This window comes from Cupressus sempervirens, chromosome 11 (genome assembly GCF_028749045.1).
Source record: "Cupressus sempervirens isolate cs-2001-9-10 chromosome 11, ASM2874904v1, whole genome shotgun sequence".
NCBI lineage: Eukaryota > Viridiplantae > Streptophyta > Pinopsida > Cupressales > Cupressaceae > Cupressus > Cupressus sempervirens.
The window spans coordinates 152,031,163-152,049,524 of NC_143128.1; the positions used below are offsets into that span (position 1 = coordinate 152,031,163).

An 18,362-nucleotide genomic window follows, 5' to 3' on the forward strand; every position below is an offset into this window, starting at 1 on the left:
TCAAACACATGTTGATCTAAATGCCTTATTTAACCATTCTATTGTGTGCATATCTAACAATCATTACATCCCCTATGACAACGAATTACTTTAAAATAATGACATCCTCCATATGCTTCTAGTATTCACATTATGAAAAACACAATATTTCTATGAGGCATCTTCTTGAAGATTTTTAAACATCAAACACAAGTTTATTCCTGATATACTCTCCAATCAAGGTTGCTCAGGAGAAGATATCTCACCAAGGATTTTTTTAAAATAGTTTCAAAGAATCCTTAAAAAGCCTCAATATGTCAATAACCAATATTGGATGATGTTTAGTAGAGCATCCATTTTCTTCAAGGACTCTTCAATATAGAAGAATCTTGTTTGATTGTTTGGGTATTATCACTACATTAGACCAAACACTTTTATTCTTCAGTAGTCTTCCATCAAACTAATATTTAGAACATTTTATGAGTTGACATGCCTCATCATTTCTTCTATGTGAATTCCACAGACTAAAAGTGGGGTCAGTGAGTTATGACTTGCACATTCTCGTAGATCACTTCACTAACTCATACAATAGATGTTTGATTTTTACATGGGGTTGATGAGTCATAGTAAAATTGATTGATGATTAATTGGATTGGCAACACTATTCATTAGAATATTCAAAGTGAATTCCATGTATGTATTCTAAACCACCCTACCATGTCTTAATTTGGAGGCCATTGGTGGTGCCTATAAGTGTTGTATCCTCCACCAATACTCTTGATATGTATCCTACATTGTTATCCTTTCTAATGCTTCATATGTTAATGTCATGCCTTGGGCCACACAAAACTTCTTTGATTTTGATGTTTCCACTTCCTAAGATGATTGAAATGTGGTCATCTCCCATAGCAATAGAACATCCTTCAACTAACACATTCTAGGACCCCATAATATGAATTCCATCAGTATTTGGACTATTTTTTAGAGCAAAAATCTACAAATTGGATACTTCAACTGTAGTAGAATGAGCGATAACAATGTGCATTTTTTAGTTGTTCTAAAACCTCAATTTTGTTATTCTCACATTCAAGCTTGAATCAATTGTCATTGTCATTGGAGTAGATTGACATGGATTTGATTTATTGACCTTACAAGGTTATGTCCATCAATTATGGCTAGACCCATCAATAATGTTGTCTCCTTGAAAAGTTGCTCCATTTAAATTATAAAATACAAGCCATGTTCATGGAATTTTCAGATCCCATGTTGATGGATCATCTGGAGCTACCAATGTCCTTGCTATCAAGCATTGGTCTTATCTACAACTTTTCTTATGAGGGCTTCCACATTATCAAAAAAAAAAAAAATCAATATTGTAATTGAAGTTGGGGTATTCTATAAAATGGTTATCGTACACCATTTTTACTATGCCAACATTCAAAGACAAGTTTCAAATGCATTCAATAACCAAGCATAGTATAGACATAAGTGATTAATCAACAAAGACCATTTGATGTACTGTGAATGAGGAGATGAAGGAAGGTTGATCAAATAGACCATGTGCCTTGTCTTTTTTAGGATGAGGACCTTGGTAAAAATAGGTCATGTGCTTTGCCTATGATCATGTTGATGCACAAGCACTTTACTAAACAGTTAATATGCCTTGATACTAGTGAATACCAATGATCTCCATTGGAAGTCAAGAGCTAATCAATAAACATTTTATCAAATAGTTAGCATTCCTCTTTATTATTGTATCCACCACCATTTTTAATACTCTAGGCTACAAGGGAATAAAATCCTGGTTAAACAAATTACATGCCTTTTCTATGGTCAGATTGGTCAATAAAACATTCTATCAACCTATCATAGTGTGCTTTCCTTTCAACAAAGGTAGAGACCTAAAAATTTCATTTTTTCATTGCTTCCATACTTTGGTATGCATGAGAAATGAGATTCTCAATTTTTTAGAAATATCTCCTTGCTCACATATACATGATTTTTCATTATCACTAATCATGAGCCATTCACATACTTAATCCTTCACTAGGTCAATAACTATTTTAGAAATGTGTGTTTTGAGCCTTTAAACTTAACCTTTTTCAATGATAGGTTAAGGTTAATGGTTTGGCATATGTGTTTTGGAAATTTATCTTAAGCTCCTTTTGATGGAGAGGTTAAGATTTTAAGATGAAACACGTTTTTTGGAGCCCAAACTTTAACCTTTTTAGATGAGGTTAATGATTAGTGATTGAAATGAAAATACATATTTTGGAAACTTATCTTAACCTTTTTTATGGAGAGGTTAAGATTTTGAAATGAAACACGTGTTTTGGGATTCTTCATTAACCTTTGATAACTTGGGACTCAGGAACCATATTTCAAAAATTAAAGTTTTGAATGGAGATATGAACGAGCCAAAGATATTCAATGAGTAAAAATACTTAAAATTATTGAGGAGAAGAAATTATTTAACCTTTAAAAAGAGGTGTATCCAAGGAATAACCATGGTTTTACATGACAAGGATTTTAAAAATTCACAGCAATTTTTGATATCTGGGCAACAAGTTACTAGTTCATACATGACACAAGATATTCATGAAACATGTACACATATAGATGCAATTTGGTAATGAATCTAACTCATTTCTCTACCCCTCCAAAGTTTGGATTCATTGATTGTGTTCACTATAGCTCTTCAGCATGAATGCTTATGCACCGTGTTTGTCACTATTGTCTCCTCTATTGTTGCCCCTCATTCACAACCCTCTCGCTCCCTCATCTCTTCCATGAAATTCAAACTCAGTCTAATTCTTCTGATGAGAAGTGTTCGAGAGCACACTATTTGCTTATCCCTTGAATATTTTCTCCTTCACAATGTCTTCTCATTGAACCTTTTTTATCCTCTCAATAGGCTATAGTTTTTAGTCCTTAAATATTCAAAAAGTTTGCTCTTCCAAAGAGAATAATTTTTATTTTTTAAAATATGAAACCTATTTAATGTTCCCTTTTTTTCTAATCATCACTTTCTTTTCATGCACTCTTATTTGTATAATCAATAAAATTTATAAGAACAAAATATCGATAATGTTCTACTCTGGAAATAGACATAATAATTAGTATATCTATATTTTATAAAATTTATATGGGATGTATTTATAGATATTGAAAAAACTTTCGTATTTATATCAATTATTAAATCATGATAAGTGAGTGTAAGGAAGAGGAAATGTATTTTTATTGTCTTGTTTGTTTACATTTGATTAGAAGAAACTAAGTAAGATGCTAACTAAATTGATAGGAAATTATAGGCACCTTATGTAAATATTTTTGTAGGTAATCTAAATAGATGACATGGGGGTTTAAATTCAATAATATAAATTGAAAAATAAAAATTGATATTATCTATCAAAATTTTGGTTATATTGTAAATTACTTTATTTTATGATGATAAAATTGGATTGTTGAGTATACAATGTAATTGTAGATGAAATTAAATCAATCTAATTGATACTAGAAACAATGTTAATAAATTTAGTGTTGTGATGAATTTGGTACCTTTAGAACAATATATAGATAATCAAGGTTGGAAAGTATTCCAATTCTGATATAATATTTGAGGAGGGAAGTTTTAAGAGGATGTGGAGGTTTTTTTTTCTCCATAGATGACCCCAGGCATACAAAAGGATGCAGTGTGTATGTTGAGGAATACTCAAAAAGTACTTGTAATGACAGGTGATGGTAAGAATGATGCTCCAACTTTGAAGTTAGCTGACATAGATATGGCCATGGTAAAAACCTTGACATAGAGTGGTGCTTACTTATACTACAACATTAATGATGTGTGTACTCATTTATGATTGTTGAAGGACACAATTCAAGTAGCTTCAAGCCTTGAATTTCAAAATTGTCTATCATTACTTTCTACCTATTTTGACAAATTTACAAGGTGGAAGAAACTAGTAAGCTGTATAGTCCCATTAAGAAATGCCCTAATAGGACTGTGGAGTTGTATTGTGTATAAAGTATGGCCAGTTTTTTATTTATCTATTATTATCATTATTTTTTATTTATAAATACTTGTCACAATGTTTTCAAAATTAATATAGTGATCTATTTTATGTTGTATGTTCTTGATGGAGGTCCCATGGGATCTAAGTTTCTCTTTTCTTATATGATGCTTGAAATAATTTTGATGAGTTGGGTATAGAGATGAGGTGGATTAACAACTCTATTAAGCATTGTTCAACCAAACTAGTTATCAACAAATAACATTCACTTTCTCCCACTTTATTCTACTTCCCTACCTAAGGCAGGGACTTTAGCTGCACACAACTCTTATTTACCTTGTTAACAACAATAATCTTGAGTATTCCTGAATAATAGTCTTGAGTAATTCTTAGTCTATCATAGTTTCATTCCCATGCTTGTATAATATTTTGTGTAATGAAATATCTATAAATCTTTCCTCTAAGCTGAGTGGCTCATAGAAAAAATCTCGAAGATGTCAATTAGTTGCTAGTTAGATTTATAATAAATATCTATAGATAGCTAGATAGATGGTAATTAGAAATTTAGTAATGGTTATAAGTGACAATTAAATTAAGATCTAAAAATGTAGTAAGTTTCATTTATATGACTTTCAATAAAGTTTATAATCATGATTTTTTTATGTGTATTAATTTTTTAGTGAAGAAAAATAAATTTACAAATATAGAAAATATTTCAAAATGTAAGAAGATGATTATAAGTAAATTTACAATTTCTTAAAATGTGTTTTAAGTCTTAATATTACTTGTAGAAGGTGAGTGTAGTTTTCTTGTTGATAATTGAAATGACATCATGATTTATGATATGATTTTATATGGAAGATTACTGAATATTGAGAAACAAAAAAGACAACTCCCAAGTAAGATCAATATGGTTGGTGAAAATGCTTTGACTAAACTTATTGTTTTACTTATTCTTTATAGAAAGATGCTCAATTGAGGCAAAGTACTCCAAAAGGATGGAATGGAGAAGAAAACCATACATTTCCCTTCTTTCTCTAATTTATTCTTTGTTTTTTTAGGAAAGAGTTGTTAATGAATGACATTTCTAAAAACAAGTGCTACATAGTGGCTTAGTGGTTGCCTTTAGTTTTTATAAGAATCTAATTTTAATTTAGTAAATTTATTATAGCATGTTAAAAAAGTTATTAATAAATATAATTTTTGATATATTATAAATAAATTATAATATGCAAATAGTAATATTATCATTATAATATAAATAAATATTTATTAAATAATTATATAATATAAATAATACTTTTTTTTAGTATTTTTAATGACAAAAATTATATTATAAGAAAATACAATATTAAAATATAAAAATCTAAATCAATGTACTTACATTAAAAAAATTATTTAAAAAAATATGTATCATATTAGCTTAATAAAAAACTAGTCTTAAAAAGTATTAGTTTTAAAATCCATCGGGTCAATATAAGAGGTAAATGAGTTCACTAAATGAAATTGTAGAAAATAGTTTCTAAAAATTGTAAAGTTAAAAATCTTGCATCTATAATATGCAATGCAATAGTTTGATAAAAACATTTTGAGAATGATTAATTTGAACATGTAGAAGCCAAAAATTTCAATCACTGGTTAAAGTATAAAATTCAAAAAGTATCACAATAGTACGTAGCCTACCAACAAATACTAATAAGTTGTAGATGCGTTGAATGTAGATGCTTTAGAAACTCTTTCCTTTTGTATAATAACTCTATAAGTACAAGACATTGTTGTACAGAATTATGAGATAGAGAGAATTGTTTGAATAGTGTTGATATATTACTAGAATTATTCTTGTTTTTGATATCACAACTAATTCTCTTAGAGAGTTGTGGCTTTGAAGATTATATTGTAACTTTGTTGTTGATAATACATCTGAGTCTAGTTTTGGAGTGGTGCACTTTTTTCCCACAAGGGTTTCCCACATATATCTAGTGCTATGTGTTTTTGTGTATAACCCATTTTTTGTATGTGTTTATTTGGCTTGCAATAGTCTAAGATTTTGTGAGATATTAAATTTTAACATCATCTATCCTATTATATTTAGCATTTGGAAGCATATCTTTATGTTTGCTTCCTTTCAAATTGGTATCAGAGCTTGACTGACTTTATTATTATTATTGGGTAGACAATTTTTTTGTGTTGATCTAGTTTTAGTGGGACTTTTGTAGAGGACTTATTTTTCATAATCTTATTGCAGGTTAGATATGGCAAGAACATCCCATAGAGTAGAGATGAGTAAGTTTAATGGCAACAATTTTGACTTGTGGAAACTTAAATTTGAGGACATGCTTGTAGATAGAGATCTATGGACTTTGATTTCTTCAACAAAACCTCAAGTTATATTGCAAAAAGATTGAGATAAGATAGATTGAAAATCCATGGGTTTTATAAGACTCTGTTTGACTAATCCCCTAATATAGAATGTTCATGAAGATAAGATTGCATCTATTCTTTGGAAGAATCTTGGTGATATTTATCAGGGGAAATCCTTACTAAATAAGTTATTTTTGAGTAAGAAGTTGTATTCTTTGAGAATGGAGGAAGGAGGTTTTGTTCTTAATCACTTGAAAGCATTTGGTCATGGTAGAGTCAAGATTAGATTCCTTGATGGTAGAGTGAAGGGGATTGAGGGTATACTACATATCCCTAGTTTGGAAAGAAACCTACTTTTAGTTAGAAATCTTGGTGATGTGGGTGTGTAGGTTATTTTCTCAAGTGGTGGATGCAATATGACAAGAGGATCTATGGTGTTCACTATGGTGTTATGATGGGAGCATTATATAGGGTGGATGCATGGATGATTCAATGCAATAGTGCTTCTATGAAATCCAAGAAAAGAAGACCATTGTTTCTACATCCAATGGTGATACTTTCTGGGTACTTAATGGTGCTAATATTTCGACGATGAAACTCCTTGCTAAGAAGACAATATTATGGCACCTAAGACTTGGTCACATTGGTGAGAAGGTTCTTAGAGCCTTAAAAAATAAGAGCCTTGTTGAAGGCCTTCATGATTGTAATAAGAAGTTTGACTTCTATGAACATTGTATTTATGGTAAACAACACCATGGCTCCTTTTATTCCAATTCTCATAAGTCTTCTAGGATTTTAGATTATATTCATTCCGATGTGTGTTTATTCTAGTTAATGTTCCTTTGATATCTAGATTTTTCTATTTTGTCTCTTCATAGATGATTATTGTAGAAGGACATTTGTGCATTTTATTAGAAGTACAAATTTGATTTTTTAATTCATTTTAAGGCATTTAAATTCTTAGCTAAAAATGAGACTGGTAGAAAAATTAAGTGTTTGAAGACTAATAATGGTAGTAATTTTTTATTTAGTAGAATTTTACATGTTTTGTAAGGATCATGGAATTGAAAGACATAAGAAAAATACACACATAGACACAAAAAAATGGAGTTTCATAGAGGATGAATAGAATGTTGATGGAGATGGCTAGTAGTATGTTGAGTGGTGTTGGACTTGAACAAAAATGTTGGGCCCAAGCTATAGCCACTACATGCTATTTAATTAACATGTCTCCCACATTGAAACTTGTTTAGAAGATACCCATGGAGATGTGGTTTAGAAAGAAGCTCTCATTGATACATCTCATAGTCTTTGGTTGTGAGGCATATGCTCATGTACCTAGTGAGAAGAGATAAAAGTTGCAGAATAATAAAGTTACATGTATCTTCATTGGGTATGGTGTTAGTGTGAAACATTACAAGCTTTGGGATCCAATTGTAGATAAGCTGATCTACAGTAGAAGTGTGATATTTCATGAGTTGAAATGTTCCATAGTTAATTTGTAGCCAAAGAAGGATGAGAATTAGAAAAGGGAAGTACTTCATATTCCTACTACCTTTAAGAAAGAATAACTATAAGCTCCTAATGGAGTTGATAATGATGATTCCATAAGCAACTTTGAAGTTCTAAAGAAGAGTAAGAACCTGAACCTCAAACTGTGAGAAGGTCTACTCTTGATAAGCATTGACATGATAGATTCAATTATTCATCTGAGAAGTTTGGATATTCTTTGTTGGATTTTAGTTATATATTTTCTTTGATTGCTAACATAGTTGTGATGAGGAACATCTAGCTTGGATTTGTGGAGTTTTGGTTTGCATGATTGGGGATGTGTTTGAGACATGTTGAACAATCTTGTCCTCAATGCACATAGAGTTTGGAGTTATCATCTTGGAGTTAGAGCTATTTTAGTGACTGTTGGTTGTGTGTTCCTAATTTACTTGTAGGCTTTGGAGATTTTTTCACAAGATTTGATCTGAGGGAGTTGGCATATGCAATGATGGATTTGGATCATTGGATGGCACATGGACCTTGACCTGAGGGCATGTACTCTTATTTGGTTTTATGAGTTATTTATGCTTTTCAAAATTGGGGCTTGTCCTAACTATTTCATGTATATAAAATTCATTTTGAAAAGTTAACTTGTGGCTTGATGGTTTATTTAATTAATGTAACTTGATAGGAAAAATTATGGTTTGGTTTAATATAAGTAGGGAAATATTTGAATTTTAGAGTCATTATTCATTCAACATGGAGAATATGGAGTAGCTGAGAGGAGAAAAGTTTGAGTAGACCCATTAGCTAAGTGTGGGCTTGGGAAACAAGAAGGTTGCTTTGTTTCTTGCAAGCACAACTTTAGAATATTCTTGGGGTTTTCTATCAGATTATGGTTTTGGGATATCTAGTGGTTGAATCTTACAAGGTCTTGCATAACTATTATTATAATTTTCATATGTATTTGACCGTAACCTAGAAGGCCTAAGACAATCAAGCATGTTGTAATTATGATCTAAATCTCTATGTTGTTTTTTTATATTCATTTGTGTGGTGGATTTATGGGGGCTAGGACATCTCCTTTGGAGACCCCCTACCTTGTAATATGTCAAGTGGTATCATTATTGATTTCAATCTTGTAGTGATTGTCTAGTGGATTGTTCTTTTTGGAGTCCTAGATATCTTTTTTGTGAGGTAGTAGATTGTGGTTTTGACTTATAATTGTAGATGACTCATAGATGGATCTTGATATGAAGAGATGGTTACAAAGATGGAAGGTTGATCTTGTTTAGTGAAGGTTGGATTTGGTTGCATATATGTTGTGGAGGGTTTTTTAAGATGTTGGAAGATGCTTACAAGAAGATTGGACCTTGGAATGATTACAAATCTCCACAATGTGGTGGAGAAGAAGATGACCAAGGTGTTTTCTCAAGTATGTTACTTTTTATAAATGAGTTGAAGATAAGGAGAATAAATTTGTATACTACAAGAGTTGGATTTTACCAATCAAAAGGAGAGTTGTCTGGCCAATTAAGAAGATTGTTCAGAGAAGACAGTTTGTTGTTGAGCAAGAAGTAAAGGATTACTTTGCTAAAGATGAAGAGGTATGTGTAGTTGGTTTTGTTGATCTTGATTTGTAGATTCTAATATGAAACCTGTAGAGCAACTTGTGGTTGCGACTAAGATTCTTGAGCTTACTAAAGAGGTTCCTAACCTTGTTAAGACTAGAAAGGAGATTTTTTTCATAAGTAGATTATGGATGATAAGATTAATAATTATGATAATTTACATATGGATGAGGATTTTCATATGGTTGTTGATATGGATCTAAATTCATATGTTGTTTCTTATGTGGATGAGGATTTACATGTTACTCTTATTGTGGATTTGGGCTTACATATTGCTGATTTGGCTTTGGAGGTACTTGATGTTGCTAACATTGTTTTGATGTTTGATGATGTTATTCTTGCTAGTTGTGATTAGTTTAAGTAATTATTGGTGAAACAACATGTGCAACTTGATCCTAGAAGTGAGCACACTGAATTAATTGTTGAGATTCCTTTGATTCTAATGTTTGAATGGCTGAAGAAAAGATAGTTGATGTACAGATTGGTTCTCTTATCCTTTATGGATTGGAATCCTTTGGTGAAGATAAAGATGGTTGTAGATATTTCTTTGGGGATCAAATTGTGGGAAATACTTTTCTATCTACTTGGGGAGTTTTTTGTAGGAGCATCTAGATTTGTTGAGTTATGGTTCATGTAGTTGGGAATGTGTTTGATACATGGTGGGAAATCCTTTTTTAAGTCCACATAGAGTTTGAAGTTATGATCTTGGAGTTAGAGCTATTTTGGTGACTATTGTTCATGTGTTCCTAATTTACTAGCAGACTTTGCAGATTTTTTTCATGAGCTTCAATTTGATGGAGTTGGTGTACGCACTCATAGATTTGGATCACTAGATTGCACATGGACCTAGGCCCAAGGGCACATATTCTTATTTGGTCTTATGATTTAGTTATGATTTGTAAACTTGGGGCTTGTCCTAAGTATTTTATTATTTCATGTATTTAATGTTTATTACAAAGTTGACTAATGGCTTGAGGGTGTATTTAATTAATGTAACTTGCTAGGCCAACTTATGGATTGGTTTAGTATAAGTAAGGGGGATCTTGTGAAGTATAGAGTCATTATTCATTCATCATAGAGAAGATGTAATAGCTAAGATGAATAAAGTTTGAGTAGAGCTAGTAGCAAAGTGTGGGCTTCGGAAACATGGTGTTTTTGTGTCTTGCGAGCACAAGTTTAGATTCTTCTTGGGGTTTTCAACTAGATTATGGTTCTAGTCTAGCTAGTGGTTGGATCTTGCAAGGTCTTACATAAATGTTATTGTAATTTTCTGATGTATCTAGTCATAACCTAGAAGGCCTTATAGTCAGGCATGTTGAATGTAAGATCTTATGGTTCTATTATGAGAATTGGCATTTTTATGGATCTAAATATATTGTTTATATTCCTTTGAATGGTTAATTTCTAGTGGCTAAGATATATCCCTTGGAGACTCTCTATCTTGTACGAATCAAGTGGTATCATTGTTGATTTTGATATTGTGGTGATTATGTGACAGATTGTTCTTTTTGGAGCCCTAGATATATTTGTTGTGAGGTGGTAGATCATGGTTCTGACTTATAATTGTAGAGGATTTGTAGATGGCTCTTGATATTAAGAGATGGTTACAAAGATGGTAGGTTGATCTTGTTGAATGAAGGTTGGATCTCATTGGATATTTGTTGTAGAGGGTTTTCAAAGATCTTGGAAGATGCCTCTAAGAAGATTGGACCTTGGGACTAAGGAATTTTCTCAAGTATTTTTATTTTTCTAAATAGGTTGAAGATAAGGAGAAGATAATTTTATACTACTAAAGTTGGAGTTTACCTATCAAAAAGAGAGTTATCTGGCTGGTTAAGAATATAGTTTAGAGAAGAAGATACATTGCTGATGAGGAAGAGGTAAATGATGAATTCACTAAAGCTATAGACATCTATGTGGTTGGTTTTGTTGATAAATTTGTAGTGTTTAATATAAAACCTATAGAGTAACTTGTAGCTTTTGCTGAGATACTTGAGATTACCAAAGAGGTTCCTAACCTTGTTGAGATTGGAAATGAGATTTGTTTTCATGAGTAGATGGATGGATCTGACTTGGAAATTATAGACCATCTTATTATGGATGATGGGATTTCTAATTATGAGAATTTACATATGGATGAGGATTTTCATATGGTTATTAATATGGATCTAAATTCATATGTTGTTGCTTATATGGATGAGTATTCACATGTTACTCTTATTATGGATTTGGGCTTGCATATTTCTAATTTGGTTTTGGAGTTACTTGATGTTACCAACATGGTTTTCATGTTTGAGGATGCTATTATTTCTAGTTGTGATAAGATGCAGGAACTATTGGTGAAGTAGTTTTTTCATCTTGTTCCTAGCAGTGATCATTTTGATTGGATTGCTAGGATTCATTTGATTCTGATGTTTGAATCGATGAGGAAAAGATGGTTGATGTGAAAATTTGTTATCTTGACCTTGATGGGTTGGAAGTATTTGATGAAGATGAATATGGGTGCAAATATTTCTTTGGGCATCAAAGTGTGGGACACACTTTTCTATCTAGCTAGGGACTCTGATGCATGATCATTGAGCTTAGATTTTTGGATTTATAGTTCATGTGGTTAGGCAATCTTTTCCTAAGTGCACATAGAGTTTGGAGTTATCGTCTTGGAGTTAGAGCTATTTTGGTACTATTGGTTGTGTGTTCCTAGTTTACTAGACTTTGGAGATTTTTTTCATGAGTTTTGATATGAGGGAGTTGGCATATACTTTTTTACGGTCTTATGAGTTAGTTATGCTTTACAAACTTGGGGCCTGTCCTAATTATTTAATTATTTATTGTATTAATTATTTGTTTCAAAGTTGACTAATGGCTTAAGGGTGTATTTAATGTGAGTGTGTTTAATTAATGTAGATGGCTCTTGATATGAAGAGATGGTTACAAAGATGGTAGGTTGATCTTGTTGAGTGAAGGTTGGATCTCATTGGATATTTGTTGTAGAGGGTTTTCAAAGATCTTGGAAGATGCCTCTAAGAAGATTGGACCTTGGGACTAAGGCATTTTCTCAAGTATTCTTATTTGTCTAAATAGGTTTAAGATAAGGAGAAGATAATTTTATACTACTAAAGTTGGGGTTTACCTATCAGAAAGAGAGTTATCTGGCTGGTTAAGAATATAGTTTAGAGAAGAAGATACGTTGCTAATGAGGAAGAGGTAAATGATGAATTCACTAAAGCTATAGACATCTGTGTGGTTGGTTTTTTTGATAAATTTGTAGTGTTTAATATAAAAACTATAGGGTAACTTGTAGTTTTTGTTGAGATACTTGAGATTACCAAAGAGGTTCCTAACCTTATTGAGATTGGAAATGAGATTTGTTTTCATGAGTAGATGGATGGATCTAACTTGGAAATTATAGACCATCTTATTATGGATGATGGGATTTCTAATTATGAGAATTTACATATGGATGAGGATTTTCATATGGTTATTAATATGGATCTAAATTCATATGTTGTTGCTTATATGGATGAGTATTCACATGTTACTCTTATTATGGATTTGGGCTTGCATATTTCTAATTTGGTTTTGGAGTTACTTGATGTTACCAACATGGTTTTCATGTTTGAGGATGCTATTATTTCTGGTTGTGATAAGATGCAGGAACTATTGGTGAAGTAGTTTTTTCATCTTGTTCCTAGGAGTGATCATTTTGATTGGATTGCTAGGATTCATTTGATTCTGATGTTTGAATCGATGAGGAAAAGATAGTTGATGTGAAAATTTGTTATCTTGACCTTGATGGGTTGGAAGTATTTGATGAAGATGAAGATGGGTGCAAATATTTCTTTGGGCATCAAAGTGTGGGACACACTTTTCTATCTAGCTAGGGACTCTGATGCATGATCATCGAGCTTAGATTTGTGGATTTATGGTTCATGTGGTTAGGCAATCTTTTCCTAAGTGCACATAGAGTTTGGAGTTATCGTCTTGGAGTTAGAGCTATTTTGGTACTATTGGTTGTGTGTTCCTAGTTTACTAGACTTTGGAGATTTTTTTCATGAGTTTTGATATGAGGGAGTTGGAATATACTTTTTTATGGTCTTATGAGTTAGTTATGCTTTTCAAACTTGGGGTCTGTCCTAATTATTTAATTGTTTCATGTATTAATTATTTGTTTCAAAGTTGACTAATGGCTTAAGGGAGTATTTAACGTGAGTGTGTTCAATTAATGTAACTCACCAGGATGACTTGTGGCTTGGTTTAGTATAATCAAGGAGGATCTTGTGAAATCTAGAGTTGTTATCCATTTAGCATGGAGAAGATGGAATGGTTGAGGGGGATGAAGTTTGAGCATAGCTGGTGGCTAAATGCAGGATTGGGAAACTAGAAGATTTCTTGTTGGCTTACGAGCACATGTCTAGATTCTTCTTGGGGTTTTCTACTAGATTGTGGCTCTAGGATAAGGGTTGGATCTTGTGAGGTCTTATATAACTACTATTTTATTTTTCTGATGTATTTGGTTGTAACCTGGAAGGCCTTACATTCAAGCATTGTGGATGTAAAATCTTATGATTCTATTATGTGAATTAGCATTGATGTGGACCTAAATCTCTACATTGTTATTTATATTCATGTATGTGGTTAATTATTGAGGGCTAGGACATCTCCTTTGGAGACTCTCCCACCATGTATTAGAGAGGATATGGGTATGAATGATACAAATTCTTGGATGAAAGCCATGAATGAAGAGATGACAACATTGAAGAAATATAATACACAATAATTGGTACTTTTCCATGAAGGACATAAACTTGCTGGATGTAAATCAATGGGTGTCCAAGAAGAAAGTGTGTCAAGATGGAAACATTGAGAAGTATAAGGCATAGTTGGTTATGAAGGGGTATTCACAAGTGGAGGGAATTAATTATGGTAAAATATTCTCTCTTATAGAGAAGTTGACATTGATTTAATTCTTGTTATCACTTGCAACAACTTATAATTTTGAAGTTGAAAAAATGTAGTGAAGACAATATTCCTTAATGGTGACTTGAATGATGAAATTTATATGTCACAACTAGAGTATTTAGTTCACAAAGGTAAAGAAAATCTTGTTTGTGAGTTGAAGATATCTGTATATGGCTCAAATCAGTCTACTAGAATGTGTTATTAAAAGTTTGACAACTATATGTTTTCCTTGGGATTTCTAAGATCTAAATTTGACCATTGTGTATATTATAAATATGAAAATAGTCACATTCTTATCATATTCATGTATGTGGATGATATGTTGTTTGTTGGGAATGGTAAGAGAATGATTCTAGATTTGAAGTCAGGTTAGAAATATGATTTGAAATGAAAGATCTAGGCATAGTTACATATATTATTGGGATTTGGATCATTAGAGATAGGGTTAATAGAAATTTTTAGATGAACCAGAAGAAATATCTTAACTCTATGTTGGAGAAATTCAGCATGACAACTTGCACAAAGTTAGTTATTCCCATGTTGTAGGGAACAAAGCTTGCCAAGGAGGATTGTCCAAAATCTCCTATAGAGATGGAGGACATGTCTCAAGTACCTAATGCGAGTGATTTTGGTAGCTTGATGTATGTTATGGTTTGTATTAGGCTAGACATTGCCTATGTAGTGTGAGTCTATAGTTAGTATATGGCTAATCTTGGAAGGGTGCATTAGGATGTAGTTATGAGAATGTTTGGGTATTTGAGGGCACATTTGATTATTGTTTATGTTTTAACTTTTCATGGTAATCCTATCATATCATGACATTCTATTTGCATTTTTGGATATGTAGATCTAGATTGGGTAGGTGACATTGACAATAGAAGATCTACTCATGCATATGATTTCATGATCTTTTGTGGTGCAATTAATTGCATGAGTAAGTAGTAGTTTTTAGTTTCTTTGACCACTATGGATGCAAAATACATGTAAGCTACTCATACTTCTAAAGAGGCCATTTGGATTAAGATTTTGTGTTTAGATATTGGTTTTGATGGAGGACATCTTACCATCTATTGTAAAAGTCAAAGTGCTAAATATATGTTTGGTGAAGAATGCTACCTTCCATGCCAGAAAAATTCATATTAATGTACAATATAATTTTTTCATGATATGGTAGAAGATGGAAAGATGAAATTAGAAAATGTTGATACTTTGGAGAATATTTCAAATGCATTGACAAAGCTAGTAAGCATTGAGAAGTTTAGATGGTGTGTTGGTTCTAGAGGCCTTAGGGCCAATAATGTGATGTAATAACTCTTGTAAGGTTTTTTTTCAAGTGGGAGATTGTTGGGATAAGGTGACTCAACCTTATCATGCTTTACGATTTTATTTATTCTTTTTAGAAAGATGCTAAATGAAGATGAAATCTTCCACAAGGATGGACTATGAGAAGAAAATGGAATGTTTCCCTCCTTTCTCTAATTTTTTTCTTTTTTCTTTTGTTTTTAAGCCAAAAGATGTGCATAAAGGAATTTTATAAAATAATTCAAGTATATGGGTTGAGTGTAGACACTTTAGAAACTATTTCATTTTTTATGAAAACTCTAGAAGTACAAGGCATTTTTGTAGAGAATTATGCGATAGAGAGAATTGTTTGAAGATAATTGATATGCTACTATAGTTATTTTGGATTTAGATATCATAGTTGATTACTTTTGGAGAGTTGTCTTTGAAGATTGCATTGTAACTTTGTTGTTGATAACACAATTGAGTCTGGCTCATTAGTGGTGGATTTTTTCCTACAAGGTTTTCCCACATATATCTAACTTGTTACGTGTTCATGTGTACAATTCATTTTCTATATACACTATTTAATTATCTTGAAATATTCTACAGTTTTTTGAGATAAATCTAAGCATCATCTCTCCTATTAGATTTAGTATTTTGAAGTGTTTCCAAACTTTCACTTTGTTTTGATTTCGATACCAGATAAATACTTATTTCATTTACTCTTAGCCATATAATACTATTATATATGTTAGATATGTTATGTTGCTTTAGATTCTACCTTGTCTATTAGTTTTACATTTCTAGGTACCTTCATGGGGTTTAAAGCTCTTTGTACCATCTTTACAATCCAAAAAGACACTCTTAATGATTGGGTGGACAAGTGTTTAAAAAACATTCTCATCTCAAAATTATTACATGGAGAGGAATCTATAGTTATAGGAGGAAAAATAGTTTATAGTATTATTGTATCATTTGATTTGATGTAATCAACCTATTGGTTGTTGTTGTCACAAAAATTTGCATCCTTTTCCAAAGTATTTACCTAAGGAAAATCTTGTGAAACATGGAACAACCTCCAAGTTGTGGGACTTGAACAATGAGGTTGAGTCTCCAGAGAAGGCCAACTTCCTTTGCTATCAGGATGCACCTAGACTACACATGGAGAGGAAAAGGGAGAAATAATGCATAAAATCAAGCTACCTAATCTATTCTAAGGAGGTGATACACCAAAATAGAGGGTTTAGACCAATATCTACACATACATGCACAATACAACTATCATAATAATTGAAAGATATTTAGATTCAAAATTATTTTAAACTAATAACCACATGCATATCAGACAACCAAATGAGTGAAACATGGAAGAAGAGATTCAATTTATATCATTTATAGGCCAAAATAGATACATTCATGTAGGTTACAGATATCCATAACACATTGAAGAGACGCAAATAAAGCTTGCATAGTACATCAATGACTGAAAGAAATAAGATAGAGTGTCATATAGTTCAGAGGCAAAGGGAATTTATAGTAGTATGCTAGAGAAATACTAGAGAAACAAAGGAGATCCAACCATAAGAAAGGTTACAAAATCTTCTTTTATAGCTTAAGCATAACTCAGATAGCTTCTACACTAAATTAGAACTCAACAACTGTATTCAAGATTATAGAGAATAGTTACTTTAAATTTGGGAAATATTTGATCAAGGCACACATCTAGATATAGGAAAATCATTTCCTCACTAACTAGAGCCCTAAGATGAAAAAACAATGGCCATAGATGTTCTGACCAATTAGATGGAGCAATAGGTAGTGATGGAATTCCTTTCTTCATTTATCAGACATGGGAATGATGAAAGTTGTTACAAGAGATTGAAAAGATTAGATCTTCCATCAAAGAGCTACTTCATCTACCATTAGTATGCCAAATCACCTATGTCATCAATCAAATGGAGTCAAACCTTAGGCCTTGCCACATTGACCAATCATCTTTTATCTTTCTTCAACTCCACAAAATCTTCCTACTTTGACCATCTCATATGATCATGGCTTTACCACCTTTCCTTTTGATTAATATTAGATGCCTATGACTAAGTGATGAACTATGATTTGAATCACCAACATGGCATTTACGTGATCATGACATGAACCTTGACTTAACATGAAGTTCCCATGACTAAGAAAACAACCATTATTTTTTCTTTATGGCTCACCCTCAACATTTCCCACTAGCCATTGTGACCTTGCAAAGACTGGGATCCTTAATTTCATTCACGTCATCTTTGTCTTGACCTAAGGTTCATCTCTTAACCTTGTGATTGAGAAAAACAAAGGGAATCACTCAAACACAATTCTAACTACAGTCTACTCTTTAATATCTACAACTATACAATACAAGGAAAATTGCAACATTTCCATTTAAACCTAGGTTAGCTGCTCAATCCTTGCAACCATGTACAAATGTTAGAATCATACTGTTAGGGCCTAAACTTCCATCAAATCTCAACCCACTACAACTTAGAAAAAATAGTGCAGTCATCTCATCACTACTCGAACTTAGGTTAGCTCTTACTCTACTACAACTATGCAAACCAAGGGGTGATTCACATGGTCACAACTCAAAATATTTCAAAGGAATGAC

General features: G+C 32.0%; 1 pseudogene; it reads right to left on the reverse strand.

Annotated features, from left to right (window-relative positions):
• Positions 1-515: 515 nt before the first annotated feature.
• LOC149528657 (putative polygalacturonase At1g80170) overlaps positions 516-18,362 on the reverse strand; it is a 134,892-nt pseudogene continuing 117,045 nt past the window's right edge.